We start from the raw sequence: 16,253 nt of genomic DNA on the forward strand, positions 1-16,253 counted from the left end.
TTGTGCTTCCAAGGGTCTCTTAACGTTAGCCACTGTGGCAGAGTTATTTTAAACTTCGATCTCCTAGCCATTTTTCCTTCCTTTAAGCCACCTTCCCTGAGAGTGTTACTGCACCTGAAAGTGAGCAGAGTATTGGATTCTGCTGGTGTCAGGGGGCCGCATGGGCGTGAGAGAGACAGGCAAGGAGGAAAGAGGGGGTGCGGTGGGGGGACTGAGCGCAGTTCCCTGTGGCTCTCCCGCAGGACAGCTGGCGGCTGCCTGGCCGGGAGCAGGGAGAGCGGCCCCGGGGGCAGCATCTAAGGGTTCTTCCCTCCTCCCCTCCGAGTGCCACCAGCCCCCACTCTTAGCCTGATCCTTCCTGCTCCCTGCCAGCTGTGATGGCCCTTTTACCCCCTGGGGGAAAGGTGGGTTTCCCCAAAATTATCACAGCACCTTCCATGTGAAAATTTGGGCTTCCTTACACTTATTTCCTGATTTAAATTGTTTTTATTTTGAACTATATATTTTAATCGAGCCCTTCTGATGCGAACAGCAGGACTACTGAAGTATGTTTTTTTGTTTTGTTTTATTTTGTAATTAAATTGCTTTCTTCTCTTCCACTCAATTTGCCCCTCCCTCGGGGTGGGGAAGATTTGAGTCTCACATTTCCTAGGGGGTCAGCATTGTTCAAGTGGTCACTTGCTGGCCCTTCCCAACCGGATGCAGGACATTAGATGGCTGCACAGCTCACTGCCAGCAGCAGGGGCTGGGACCCCTGGTCACCGGCCTCCTTCTTTTCAGCAAGTTTCTGACCGTCCACGGGGGATTCTGCGAGGGCCGGGTGGCGCTGGATTATAAATCCCCTTGGTTGGGAGATTGGTTTGGGCCTTGGGCAGAGAGGACCCAGAATAAGTGAAATATTGGACTTGGGTCCCAGTGGAAACAGCCTGTCGACGGTGCCTGGGGGCTATATGCTGGGGTTGGCGGCACCTCTGAGACCCCCAAAGCTAGGCCCAGAGGGCCATGACCACAGCCACAGGGGTTGGGAAGGCTGGAAAAGGTTAGAAACTCACCCAGGAAACTCATTTCCAGGAAGAAAAGTAGGCTTTCCTGGGAGCGCAGAGGGTTTGTAGGGCAGGGAAAACACCCTTGTGTGATACACAGTGGCAGTTTCATGTCATTACACATTTATGTAAGCCCATGGAATGCACACCAAGAGTGAACTCTAATGTAAACTAGAGACTTTGGGTAATTAGTATGTGTCAGTGTGGGCTCATCAATTGTAACAAATGCACCACTCTGGTGGTGGGTGTAGATAATGAGGAGGCTGTGCATGTGTGGGGGCAGGGAGTATATGGGGACTGTACCTTCCCCTCAATTTTGCTGTGAACCTAAGACTGCTCTAAAATAATATAAAATCTGCCAAAACCGGTTTGGCTCAGTGGATAGAGCGTTGGTCTGCGGACTGAAAGGTCCCAGGTTTGATTCCGGTCAAGGGCATGTACATTGGTTGCGGGCACATCCCAGTGGGGGGTGTGCGGGGGGCAGCTGGTCGATGTTTCTCTCTCATCGATGTTTCTAGCTCTCTATCCCTCTTCCTTCCTCTCTGTAAAAAATCAATAAAATATATTTTTAAAAAATAATAAAATAAAGTAAAATAATATAAAATCTTAAAAATAAAAGTAGACCTTTTTGTAGAGACAGGCATTTCTGTGTCCAGAAAAAAAGGCAAGATCCCAGCTCAGGGAGGGCAGCTTGCCAGAGTCCTTGGGTCATGGATAAAACACACAGCTTTCGTCATCTCTCAAATCTCTCCTGGCTCCCACGAGCCTGGCCTTATCTCTCTTATAAAAATGGTGAATTATTTACCCCAGAAACAGGGCACAGAGAGCAGGTTATAAAATCACTAAGGCAAAGAAACTCTTCTCAGGTTTTTGGAGGGATCTCTGGGTCTGCTGTGTGGTGTCACGGACCAGACGGCAGGAGAAAGGCTGTAAGACTGCCTGGCCTCTCGAGTCTCTGCGTGCAGTTTTAAGGTCAGGCCTGGCTCTCAGCTCAGAAAATACACTGCAGTTATGAGGAGAGCTTATCAATGTCCCGGACGAGGGTCTGAGTCGACCTCAAGCACAGCTGGGAAGTTGTCATTTGCAGCCACCAGGGTACTGAGCTCCTAAGCCACTCCTAAGAGAATAGCGGATCTGATAAACCCAAGGAGTCTCCTTAGTGTATTCATTTAATGTTTACCTCCCTCCAGGAATATTTGCATTTTAAAAGAACTGAGAGAGTCAACTAAAGGGTGATGTGCTAACCGTGTAAAATCAGGTTAAGCCTGAGGAAAATAGGTGTTTATCAGCCAGTCAGATGGTCCTTTTCAAAAATCTCTTAGGATTCCTCTGGAATGGGCTGAAGCCGGCCCCTGGAAAGAGGTCAGCCAGGGCCACACGGCAGGTGAGGCTCTGGTCCCCGGAGGCGATCTCGGAGGACCCCACGCCCTGTGGTCCTTGGGTGCGGGCAGTAGGTGCCTGAGACGAGGGACAGGACCCTTCCCTTTGAAAGGGATCCCATTTTATCACAAGTTGGAAGCAGTGACAAGACTCTAACAGCGATAGCTTTGCTCCACAATATTATATAGGAAATTTTGAATAACATGTAAATTTAGGGGTCAGATGAGGAATACCTCCAGCCCGTGAGACGGATAATCGCTTGCAAAAATTGTGCTTATTCCATGAACAATAAACAAACACTGATCATATTTAAGACAATTGAGGTTGCTTAGCCAGTCAGCCGCAGCCAAGTGGTGGCTTAGACCTTTATTCTCTGTAAAATGTGATATGATCTTGAATTCCTCGAGTAGGAATTCAAGAAATCATTCAAGTATTTAAGTGTCTTTAAATTGCAGGTACTTTTATTTTAATTTATTAGTATTATTTTTAAAAATTTTAAAGTACAATTTACCAGTCTTTAAAAGTATTTATTATGGAGATTATGAATATATGGACTTGGCCCATTTCATCTAAACTATCAAATTTATTGTCATAAGTTTTCAAAATATTCCCTATTATCCTTTTAATGCCTGTAGGACCTGTAGAGACATGCCTTCTTTCAGTGTAGTGATGTTAACTTCTCTGATTCTTGACATAATTCGTGTTTTTCCTTTTTAAATCCGTCTTTCTAGGCGTTTATTACTTTCATTAATCTTTCAAATAACCAAATTTTGGTTTTGTTAATTATCTCTATTATTGGTAAGTTTTATTTCATTGATTTCTGCTCTCACCTTAAAATATCCCTCTTACAACACACTTTGGGTTTACTTTGCTTTTCCTTTTTTACCTTCTCTTGGTGGGAACTTAGATAACTGATTTTAAACTTTTTTTTCTAATATCTCTCTATATAATCTCTCTATATAAACAGGTAATATGCAAATTAGCCGGGCATCAGGACCGGCTCAGGAGGAGCTGCTGCGCAGATGGGCAGGAGGGGACTGCATGCTGCCCCCACCCCAGCGGACACACACCAGGGGAGGGGGCGTGCTCCAAGCGGCGTGGCGTGGTTCAGAGCATGCCCCCCGGTGGGTGGCGGCAGCTGCCGGAGCAAGCAGCCCTGGTCCCAGAGGCCTGGCGGCGGCTGGAACAAAGCAGCCGGGGTCCCGGGTGCCAGAGGGAAGCCGGTGCCAGCAGCCAGGGGAAGGAAGGCCTATTCTTGCACAAATCTTCATGCATCGGGCCTCTAGTGATTATATAAAGTTACACATTTCTCTGTAAGCACTGCTTTAGGTGCATCTCAAATTTCAAAGTTATATTTTCTCAATCATTCTGATCGAAGTACTTTCTAATTTCCAATGTCATTTCTTCTTTAACACAAAGGTTATTTAGAAATGTATTGTTTAACCTCCAAATATTAGCGAATTTACTAACACTATTTTTTTCTCCTGATTTCTAATTTAATTATTTCTGTGGCCAAAGAACTTATTCCATTAGATTTCAGTCTTTTGAAATTTGTTGACACTTGTTTTATGGCCCATGATATAGCCTGTCTTGATAAATGATCTATGTATGCTTGAAAAGAATATGTGTGCTGTAGTTGTTGGGTGTAGTGTTTTGATTAGGTCAAATTGTTCAAACTTTCTATAACCTTACTGCTTTCTTGTCTAATTGTTCTATCTATTATTGAGAGAAAAGTGTTAAATCTCCAACTATGATTTTAGATTTGTCTTTTTCTTTAGTTCTGTCAGTTTTGTCATAGATTTTGAAGCTCAGCTATTAGGGGCATAAATAGTTAAGATTGTTCAGTTTTCCTGATGAATTGATCCTTTTATCATTATAAAGCATTCTTTTTTAAAAATATATTTTTATTGATTTCTGGGATCGAGACTGCAACGTAGGCATGTGCCCTGTCTGGGAATCGAATCATGAACTCCTGGTTCATAGGTCAATGCTCAACCACTGAGCCATACTGGCTGAGCTAAAGCATTTTTTAAAACATCTCTGGTAATACTCTTTTTTAAATTTTTTATTTTTATTTATTTATTTTTATTTATTGATTAAGGTATTACACATGTGTCCTTATTCCCCCCACCCCACCCCCACTCATGCCCTCACCCCCCTGGTGTCTGTGTCCATTAATTAGGCTTATATGCATGCAGACAAGTCCTTTGGTTGATCTCTCCCCTTACCCTCACCCTCCCCTACCTTCCCTCTGAGGTTTGATGGTCTGATCAATGCTTCTCTGTCTCTGAATCTGTTTTTGTTCATCAGTTTATTTCACAAATGAGTGAGATCATGTGCTATTTATCTTTCTCTGACTGGCTTATTTCACTTAGCATAGTGCTCTCCAGTTCCATCCATGCTATTGCAAATGGTAATAATTCATTCTTTTTTACCTCAGCGTAGTATTCCATTGTGTATATGTACCACCGTTTTCTAATCCACTCATCTGCTGATGGGCACTTAGGCTGTTTCCAAATCTTAGCTATTGGAATTGTGCTCTATGAACATAGGGGTGCATATATCCTTTCTGATTGGTGTTTCTAGTTTCTTGGGATATATTCCTAGAAGTGAGATCACTGGGTCAAATGGGAGTTCCATTTTCAGTTTTTTGAGGAAACTCCATACTGTTCTCCACAGTGGCTGCACCAGTCTGCATTCCCACTAGCAGTGCATGAGGGTTCCTTTTTCTCCACACCCTCGCCAGCACTTGTCATTTATTGATTTGTTGATGACAGTTATTCTGAGAGGTGTGAGATGGTACCACATTGTCGTTTTGATTTGCATCTCTCGGATGATTAGTGACTTTGAGCATGTTTTCATATATCTCTTGGTCTTCCTTATGTCCTCTTTCAAAAAGTATCTATTTAGGTCTGTTGCCCATTTTTCTATTGGGTTCTTTATCTTCCTTTTGTTAAGTTGTATGAGTTCCCTGTAAATGTTGGAGATTAAACCCTTATCAGAGATAGCATGGCAAATATGTTCTCCCATGGAGTGGGCTTTCTTGTTGTTTTGTTGATGGTTTCTTTTGCTGTGCAGAAGCTTTTTATTTTGATGTAGTCCCATTTGTTTATTTTCTCTTTAGTTTCCATTGCCCTAGGAGCTGTATCGGTGAGATATTGCTTCAGCATATGTCTGAGATTTTGCTGCCTGTGGATTCCTCTAATATTTTTATGGTTTCCTGTCTTACGTTTAAATCCTTAATCCATTTTGAGTTTATTTTTGTGTATGGTATAAGTTGGTGGTCTAGTTTCTTTTTTTTTTTTCACATGTATCTGTCCAATTTTCCCAACACCATTTATTGAAGAGACTGTCATGACACCATTGTATGTTCTTGCCTCCTTTGTCAAATATTAATTGAGCATAGTGGTTTGGGTGATTTCTGGGTTCTCTATTCTATTCCAGTGGTAATACTCTTTGTCTTCCCATTTTCTTTGCCAGGTATATCAATAGAACCACTCTGTGGTAAATACTGTCCTGGTGTGCCTTTTTCCATTTACTTACTTTCATTCTTTGTTTTTATATTATCAGTTTCCCTTATAAATGCCATATAGTGGCTTTTGCTTTTAAAAATCCATTTTACAACCTGTGCTTTTTATTTAGAGTGCTTGAACCACTAATATTTAGTGTATGTTATGGTTGGGTTTAGGTGTACTGTGTTGCTGTTTTCTATTTGTCCTGTCTGGGTTTTGTTTCTCCATTCCTTTCCCTGTTTGGGCTAACTTGTAGTATTCTCAGTCAGCCAGGCATGTATAGAGAACTTATCTCAACACTCCCAGGATTTCCCCATTAAATTTCTGTTTGGTCTGCTGCTCACCTCAACTGGGACTGTATCCTTGGGCTAGCAAAGCTATGGGCTCTTTCCCCCTCCTGTTTATTTCTAACTGAGATTGCTACTTTCAGCCTGTAAAATCATAAGATTTCGCCCCACCTCCCCACCCTATGTCCAGTCTCCCCTTTGGCAGCACAGCTGCTGGCTAGAAAGCTGCCATCCCTGCTGACTGAGCTGAGTGGAGGTTGAGGCATAGTAGCTGATTTCTGTTTTTACCTAAATCTCTAGCAGGTTTTCAGTTTGCTGTCCACTGCTGGTGCCCTAAAATGGGTGTTTTTGACAATTTTGTCCAGTTATATACTTTTTTAAGGGAAGAATTGCTGACCTCTTCTTTCTGTCATAATTGGAAACTTACTTTATTGTTATGTTTAAATATGACATCTTTAACCTTTATTGAAAGTAAAATAAACAGTGAGAAGAACATTTCTGCATTTAACTACAGTGCTTATGTATAGCTCCTTTAGTCTTCTAGTCTCTACTCATTTCCTAAGTTCCTTGGGTAAACTTCCCCCACTCCCCTCCATGAAGTTATGTCATATAGCTGTAATCCAGATTCCTTAATAAAATTAATGTATGTCCTTCACCCACTCCTCCCAGCCCCCTTCCTTGCCTCTGGTAACCACCAGTGTGTTCTCTGCATCTGTAAGCTCCAGGGTTTTGTTTTGTTTTAGATTCCACATATAAGAGAGATCATATAGTATTTGCCTTTGTCTGACTTATTTCACTTATCATAACACCCTCAAGGCTCAACCATGTTGTCCCAAATGGCAAGATTTCATTCTTTTTTATGTTTGAATAACATTCCATTGTATAATATACAATCATTTCTTTATCCATTCATCCACCAGTGGACACCTAGGTGCATCTATGTTTTCAAGTTGGTGTTTTTGTTTTCTTCAGATAACAAAAGTGGAATTGCTGGGTAATATGGTAGTTCTACTTTTAATTTTGTGAGAAACTTCCATACTGTTTTCCGTAGTGGCTGCACAATTACTCCCACCAATAATGCACAGTGTCCCCTTTTCTCCACATGCTTGCCAACATTTATTGCTTTTGTTTTTTGGTAACAGCCATTCTAACAGGTGTAAGGTGATATATATCATGTGATTTTGATTTGCATTTCTCTGATAATTAATGATGCTGAGCATCTTTCCACACACCTGCTGGCCATCTGTGTATGTTCTTTGGAAAATGTCTATTCAGATCTTCTGCCCATTATAATAGGATTATTTGGGGGAGGTTTTGCTATTGAGTTGCATGAGTTCTTTATATATTTTGGATATCAGCCCCTTATATTCTATCTTAATTGGTCTGGAGAGAGGTCCAAGAACCAACTTTTAAAGTACTGAGATGACTTTAACATGCGGCCATGATTGAGAACCACCATAGCCCTTGCTTCTGGTTTCTTCAACATTTGGCAGTAAATGTTGCCTCATAGTAAAAGATGCCTCGTTTTCAATGTTTTCTGGGAAATCCTTCTTCATGATACTTTCTTCTACTGCTTTGATGTCCAGTCAGAGGGAGCCTTTATTGTAAACTAGAGGCCTGGGGCACAAAATTCATGCACAGGGGATTGGGGGTCCCTCAGCCTGGCCTGCACCCTCTCGCAATACAGGATTGCTGACTCCTAATGGCTCGCCTGCCTGCCTAATCGCCCCTAACCACTGTTCCTGCCTGCCTGATGCCCCTAACCACCTCTGCCTGCCTGCCTGATCACCCCTAACCACTTGCCTGCCTGCCTGATTGCCCCTAACCCCCTCTGTCTGCCTACCTGATCACCCCTAACCACTCACCTGCCTGCCTGATCACCCCTAACCACTCCCTTGCCTGCCTGATCACCCCTAACCACTTGCCTGCCTGCCTGATCGCCCCTAACCAGTCCCTTGCCTGCCTGATCGCCCCTAACTTCTCGCCTGCCTGCCTGATCGCCCCTAACTGCCTCTGCCTCAGCCCCCGCTGACACGGTTTCATCAGGAAGAATGTCCGGAATGACATCTGGAAGGTCGTATGGCTTTCCAGTCTAATTAGCATGTTATGCTTTTATTATTATAGATACTTCACGCTTCTACAGAGCATGGGGCAATCATTCCTCTCCCTTCCCCACTTGTGGGGAGGGAAGGATGACAGCACATCCATATTCTCCCTCTTACTCTCCCCAAGTGAGATGGAGAAACTCATCTGCTAAAGACTGACATCCATTGGTCCACTTTTCATGAAGCAATAGGTGCAGCTATTTTGCCTTAAAGGCAAGAAACATGCTCCACCCATCTCTCCTTTGCTTCTATCCCAGAGTGACAGTAAAATTAGCGAATTGGTGCTTATTGGGTGTTCATATGCCAGTTGCTATTCTAAGCCTTTTATATGAATTAATTCATTACATCTTCATTCTACGATTATACTATTTTAGACACGGGGAAGCTAAGGCTTAGTTAGGTCAAGTAACTTGTCTGAGGACACATTGTCATTGCACTGGGACTTCGATTCAGACTCCAGAGCCCACCCTCTTAACCTCCATGCCACTGCACTGCGAAATGCACTAGCTTGGCTTTTGCTTCACAGTAAGCACAGTTGAAGGCCATTCATTGCCATTCATGTGCTCACTGGCATTCCCCATTCTACTAGTAACTGGGTCTGTGAGCCTCCGTGCAGCCTGCTACATAAACGCACTCCAAGTCTTCTTAGTAGATGCAACTCTATTCTCGAGTGGGTACCAGGGTCTAGAATTGAGGCAGGGATGAGAGTTCGTAGTGGGAGCTCCCCCTGAACTAGCATATACTCAGACTTCAATGTAATTTATCTGGGAGCTCTGCACTTCAGAAATTTGGAATATCCAATAATTTTGTGCTAATAGTTTCTCATCCCAAAGTGTGTATTAACACTACATACTTCTTACTTGGATTTTACCTTGCCTATTTTTAAGCATTTTGGAGAGAAGCAATGCCTTTGTTAAGTGGCACAAGGAGTCACTATATCTGAATATGTATCCATGAAAAAGACATTTTCAACCTCAGAATTCATTTATTGTGATTGTGTATTGCTATCCTATATAATAAAAGCCTAATATGCTAAGTGTCCGGTTGACCAGTCAGCCCTTCAACCAATCAAAGCATAATATGTTAATGATATGCTAAGGCCACTCAACTGCTCGCTATGATGTGCACTGATCACCAGGGGGCAGATGCTCCAACCGGTAGGTTAGCTTGCTGCTGGGGTCTGGCCAATGGGGACTGAGCTAGATGGCCGGATACGCCCTGGAGCCCTCCTGCAGTCCCACCTGGCCCCGACTGTACACCAGTAGGGTCTCTCGGCCTGGCCTGAGCCCTATTGCAATCCGGGACCCTTTGGGGGATGTCAGAGATCCAGTTTCAGCCTGATCCCGCAGGCCAGGCTGAGTGACCCCACTGGTACATGAATTCATGCACCAGGCCTCTAGCTGACTATATTAGTTTAGCCTCAATCCACTGCATGGCTCTGGTTGCCATGATAACATGGCTTTAAACATAAGTTTTGCTTATCGCTCAGGTGATTTATTTTCTAAAGCAAAGGTTATCAAATTTGGGTGTTTAAATTCCAGTCATTATAATTAGAGTGTTGCCAGTATCAGAAAAAGTTGTCCTCCCCTGGTAAACTTCAGTTAGCTAATGGGAATTCTGTAACACCTTATATTTTTCTTTTTGTCTAAATACAAAACAGTTTTTGGAAGACTACATAAAGTTTTTTAAGAAAATATTCTAGTTTAGCCCTTGCCAGTTGCTCAGTGGTTAGAGCATCAGCCTGCATATGAAAGGGTCATGAGTTCAATTCCCAGTCAAGGGCACATACTTGGGTTGCAGGTTCAATCCCAGGCCAGTTCAAAGCACACAAGAGGCAACCAGTCGATGTTCTCTCTCACATGGATGTTTCTCTCTCTCTCTCTCTCTCTCTCTCTCTCTCTCTCTCCCTCTCTCCCCTTCCTCCCTTTACTTCCACTCTCTCTCTAAAGATCAATGGAAAAAATATCCTCAGTTGAGGATTAAAAAAGAAAATATTCTAAGTTTCTTGTTCTTTATTAGAAGCCATTTAAATCCTTTTTAAAAGTAGGTATTGATTTTAACTTTAGTTCATCGCTATAGAGAAGGAATGGGCAAACGATGGTCCATGGGCCAAATCCTGTCTGCTGCCAGTTTTTGTAAATAAAGTTTTATTGGAACACAGCCACATTTACCCATTTATGTGTTATTTATGGCTGTTTTCACTCTACAACAGCAGAGTTGAGTAGCAGCATCAGAGACCATCTGGCCTGCAAAGCCTAAAATAGTTACTTTAGGCTCTTTACAGAGAAAGTCTGCTGTTCCCACTTTCTATCCTATCAATCCTAACTCGATTCTTCTCATTTTGTGTTCCTGATTTTTTTTTTCCAGGATTGACTAATATAACCTTTACCTAGCTCAGGTTAGCAATTTAAAAGGAAAAAACAAAATTCAATTGCTTCCTTACTTGTGCAGTACTTATCTGTTTGTCTGTGATTCTTAGGAGGAGGGGGAAAGATGCCAAATCCTGGCTTTCTTTTTATATATATATATATATATTTTATTGATTTTTTACAGAGAGGAAGGGAGAGGGATAGAGAGTTAGAAACATCCATCAGCTGCCTCCTGCACACCTCCTACTGGGGATGTGCCCACAAATCGATCAGCTACCTCCTGCACACCTCCTACTGCGGATGTGCCCGCAACCAAGGCACATGCCCTTGACGGGAATTGAACCTGGGACCTTTCAGTCCACAGGCCGACGCTCTACCCACTGGGCCAAACCAGTTAGGGCTCAAATCCTGGCTTTCCAAGGACAAGGTAAAGCCTTTCAAGTTTGTATGATCAGGTATTTTTCCATCTCAGAAAATCTTTGATTATTGTTTCCATTTTACATGTTTTGGTTCCTTTGTCCTTTTCATATATTTGCCCTTTCCTTCCCACCCCATAATGGACGACTTAACAATTTTGTCAGTTACATACCAATTTTATTCTCTGCTGTGAGATTTCTGTTCTTTTAACTTCATCCAAATGATGTCATTGGATTTTTAGCCGTGTGTGTGTGTGTGTGTGTGTGTGTGTGTGTGTGTGTGTGTGTTTCATCTAGCCAGCTTTCTTTTTTTAATGTAAAATTTTTGTTCAAATGAAGTATTATTTTGTATTAGTTCAGGTGTATAGCATAGCGGTTAGACAATCATCTACTTTACATAGTGTTCCCCCGTTATTTCCAGTACCAGCCAGCTTTCTTTTCTTTTTAGCCTTCATCTGTCTGTTCTCTGGCTGCTGTCTGTTCTTATTATTCCCTGTTTCAGTTTCCTAGAAGGCCACTTTTTTTTTTTGCCTCCTATTCAAAACATCAAGCAGATAATTTTTCTTGTTTTCTATAATAAGGTATTTTATAAGAGAAACATACATTTTCAGAGTAACATACATTTTCTTTTGGCAATTCTTTGCACAGGTCCCATGTTAATTTGTTGTTGATGCTTTGGTTTATTTATTGTTTTTTTCTATTTACCGATCTTTAAATGAGGAAGGATCCATCCAACCCTGATGTTTGTCAGTACACAGGCTGGACAGATGGCTCTCCAACACTGCCCTCTGTGCAGATGTTGCTTGAATATGCTTCTTAGATCTAAAGCCCAATAGTGAGCTGATGGTATTGCTATAGCACCATTTGTCTATTGCCATGTAGATGGACATTTGGGTTTCTAGTTTAGGGATCTCATAAACGGTCCTGCTATGAAGTTTCTTATCATGCCTTTTGGTACACAGACCAAAGAGAATAAAGCTCCTTCATTTGATTATTATTACTGAACACCATTTTAAATCATTGTGAGTTTAAGAGGAATATACTCTTCATGGATCACACATTGACAAACCCATAAGAACCACACATCTTGGGAGAAGCACAGACTACTGAAATTCTTTATGATGATTTGTATAGCTTCTTTTAAAAAGATCATAGCCTGTAAGAAACAACACAAATGTTCATGAGAAACAATCATTATCAAAACAATACATCCAAAAAGTTACTGTGACACAGAATCCGGTTTTGAGGTCAGAGAGCCCTGGGCAAATCCCAGCTCTGCCGCTTATGAGCCCCTGGTACGAATGTTTCTTAGCTCACAGGTCTCAGCTTCCAATTCTAGCACTTAAAACTTTTACATTAGATGGGTTATAACTGGAAACTTAATATGTATGCACCATAAAAAATTCAAACTACTAAAGGATATAGAAAAACATGAAGAAAGTGAGTCTTTTTCCCCTCATTCTGACCTTCAGTCTCCAGTCTCCATGCTTACCAACAACTACTTACCCATCTTCTGTTGATCTTCCAGAAATTGTCTGTGTGTTGCAGGCATAATGCAGGTATATACATGCATGTGTATACACATACACATTTCTAAGTTTTAATTATGAGATATTACACAAATAGGAAAGTACAGAAAACCAATGTGCAGCTTAATGAATTCATGTAGAGCATTCATCTGTGTTAATACCGCCGCTCCCCGCTCCGCCCCCCCCCCCCCCCCCCCCGTCAAGAGCCCTATAAGCTCCCACTTGCTCCTTCCCAATCACAGTCCTTTCCCACCCTCTAAAGTAATCACTATTCTTATTTGTAAAGTAATCACTTGCTTGCTTTCTTTATATCTTTACCTCCTAATCATGCATTTCTAAACACAATATTTTGAACTTCATAGCAATACTCATTTTAGATTTTTTAAATTTTTCTTCTTTTAATCCTTTATCTGTGAGATTCATCCATGTTGCTGTATTTAGTTCTACATCATTGATTTTAACTGCTGGAAAGTAGGGATTGACACTTTTTCTGCAAAGAGACTGATAGTATTTTAGCCTCTATGAGCCAAAAGACAAAATCCAGGACATTATGTAGGTACTCTAATAACAAGAGAGAAAATAAACCATCATACTACTTTTTTTTATAAAATTCAAAAGACTAATAATATAATTGACTACAGTTGTTTTTTTTGTAATAGAGATCTACTCATGAGAATGAACTAGTATTTATTTTTTGTAAAAGAGATCTACTAATGAGAATGAACTAGTATTTAGGAATAATTTTGCTTAACTGAAGTTCAAAATAGACTGCAAATGTTCGCTGTCAATGGTGATGTGCAAGGAGACATTCCCCACCTCAGCTTTGAAGATGTCGTCCACACAGACACTTGCTCCAACGCTGCTATTAATTGTGAGCACAGGCTTCTAATTGTGCATACTTATCACTTAGAAGGTATCTCTAGAATTCCATTAGAGGCCTTTTGACATTTCATTACAACACAGTTCAATCACTTCCACTGGAAGGTTAGGTGGACATGCTTCCATTGCACAAATAGACTTGAAATATGGACATTTCCTTTGCACTTGTTTCAAGATTCAAAAACCGCTCCTGGAAGTGTAATTTAAACTCAGAAAATATATCCACTACATATATGTGTAAGAATTGAACTCTTCTTCAACTTTTTGTTCTTTTTTGCTTAACAATTCCTTCTTCAATTTATCTCTCTGCTTTAACTTTTTTTTTTTAATTCCGTAATTTTTTGTTAGTTAGCCAGGGATGCCATAACAAATACCTCAGACTGGCCGGCTTAAATAACAACTTTATTTCCTCTCAGTTCTGGAGACTGTAAGTCCAAGATCAAGGTGCCAGCAGGTTCGTTCCTTCTGAGGCCTTTCTTCTTGGCTTGCAGATGGCCGCCTTCTTGCTGTATCTTCACATGGCCACCTCCTGATCTGTGAATTGTCTGTGTCCTAATCTCCTCTCCTTTTTTTTTTTTTTAATGGGACTAGAATAATATACAAAGGATTCCTTTTTAAATATTTTACTGTATTTTTTATTGATTTTATTGGGGTGACACTGGTTAATAAAAGAATATAGGTTTCAGGGGTACAATTCAATAATATATCATCTGTATATTGTACTGTGTTCACCAACCCAAGACATCTTTTAGCTTTTGACAGCTCAGGAAGTCTATAAAGCAGATCACCATTCCGTTAGTAAAGTCCCTCAGTCTTCCTCAAGCCGTGGCCAGCGACCTCAGATCACTTAGCAAGGACTCTTTCCTCTCTGCCATTTTAGTGCATCTAGTCCCCTTGTTTCCCCAGCTCTCCAATGCCTTTAGAAATATGACACTTACAATGTGCCCATTATTTTTTTTTATTGCAGAGAATCAGAAGACATGTCTATTTTCTGTTTTATTAATTTCTGTTATTTTTATTTTGTTATTTCCTTCCTTTTACATTTTTGCCTCTAATTTGCTGTTCTTTTTATAATTTCTTAAAGAGGATGCTTAGTCTTATTTTCACCTTTTCTTTTCTAATAAATGCCTTTAAGACTACAAATTTCTGTGTAAGTGCCACACTAGCAGCATTCCACAAGTTTGATACATACATAGCACTTTTGTTATTCTTCAGTTCAAAATATTTTCTAGTTTCTGTTCTGACACTTTTAAAAATACATATATACTTTATTGATTTCAGAGAGGAAGGGGGAGAGAGAGAGAGAGAGAGAGAGAGAGAGAGAGAGAGAGAGAAGCATCAATGATGAGAGAGAACCACCAACTAGCTGCCTCCTGCAAGACCCCCACCAGGGATCCACCACAACCCCGGGCATGTGCCCTTGACTGGAATTGAACCCAGGACCCTTCAGTCTTCAGGCCGATGCTCTATCCACTGAGCCAAACCAGCCAGGGCTGTTCTGACACTTTTTTGATAAAGAGATTATTTACACCTACATTTCTAAATTTCCAAACATATTAGAATTATCTTGTCATTGATTTCTAATTTCATTGCATTTTTATCAGAGAACACGCTGCATAATTTCAACTCTGAAATGGCTGACACTGCTTTATGAAACATTTTATAGATGGCTGCCTTCTAACTGTGTCCTCACATGGCAGAGAAGGACAGAGAGCAAACTCTAGTGTCTCTTCTAATACACACACTATTCCCATCACGAGGAGCCCACCCTCATGATCTCATCTAATCCTAATTATCTCTCACACGCCTCATTTCCAAACATCAGTATCTTGGACGTTAGGGCTTCAACATATGAATTTGGGGATGACACAATTCAGTGCAGAGCATTCCACACCCATCCCCCAAATTCACGTCCTTCTCATGCAAAATACATTCATTCCATCCCAACAGCTCCAAGGTCTTAACTCATCTGAACATCAATTCTAAATTCTAAAGTCCAATATCTAATTTCAATATCATCTAATTTACATGTGGGTGAGTCTTAAGGTTTGATTCATCTTGAGGCAACATTCTTCCCCAGCTGTGAATCAGACAAGTTATGTGCTTCAAAATATAATGGTGGGTCAGGCACAGGATAGATATTCTCACTCCAAAAGGGAGAAGTGGGAGGAAGAAAAAAGGAATGGGTCCCACGCAAGTCCAAAGCTTAGCCAGACAAATTCTCCTGGAGCTTAAAGCTTGAGACTAATCCTTTAGCTCATTGTCCTAGCTTCCAGGTCACTAGCATGGCCCAAGTACTCCCATGCAGGGTGACCCCACCCCTTCACCTCTACAGTGTGCCATCCCCACGGCTCTCAGTGCATCCCTGGGTAGGGTCCTATGGGTGGTCCCACCCTTAAGGTTCTGGGCAGAGGTCATCTGACCTGTTGAAACTGAGACAGTGGCCCTAATTTTAAATCGCCTTCCAGGTTATTTTTGTCTCTTGAAGAATTGTGCACATTTGGAGCATAATAACTGTATTGTCTCATCTGGTCAAATCCAAGAAGCCTGACAGCCTTCCTTCATTTCATGCCATCTCCGGCGCTTTCAGTTCGCATAAGCTCTCTATCAAATAACTGTTCAGCCACATCCTTAGTGTTCTTTTCAGAATATACTTTCTTATGTTTTGATATACAGATAGGCTAAGAATCTTCCGAATCTTCAAGTTCTTGCTCCTTTTTGCTTAGCAATTCC

At 41.4% G+C, this 16,253-nt stretch overlaps 1 protein-coding gene across 1 annotated transcript in view; it reads right to left on the minus strand.

Annotated features, from left to right (window-relative positions):
- Positions 1-12,182: 12,182 nt before the first annotated feature.
- The window catches only part of CFAP91 (cilia and flagella associated protein 91), a 62,793-nt gene continuing 58,722 nt past the window's right edge, over positions 12,183-16,253 (minus strand). The window contains exon 18 of the mRNA XM_079767320.1: positions 12,183-12,268. The gene's annotated coding sequence lies outside the window, so the exon portion shown is untranslated. The remainder of the gene's footprint in view (positions 12,269-16,253) is intronic.

This window comes from Cnephaeus nilssonii, assembly GCF_951640355.1.
Source record: "Cnephaeus nilssonii genome assembly, chromosome: 3".
Taxonomy (NCBI): Eukaryota; Metazoa; Chordata; class Mammalia; order Chiroptera; family Vespertilionidae; genus Cnephaeus; species Cnephaeus nilssonii.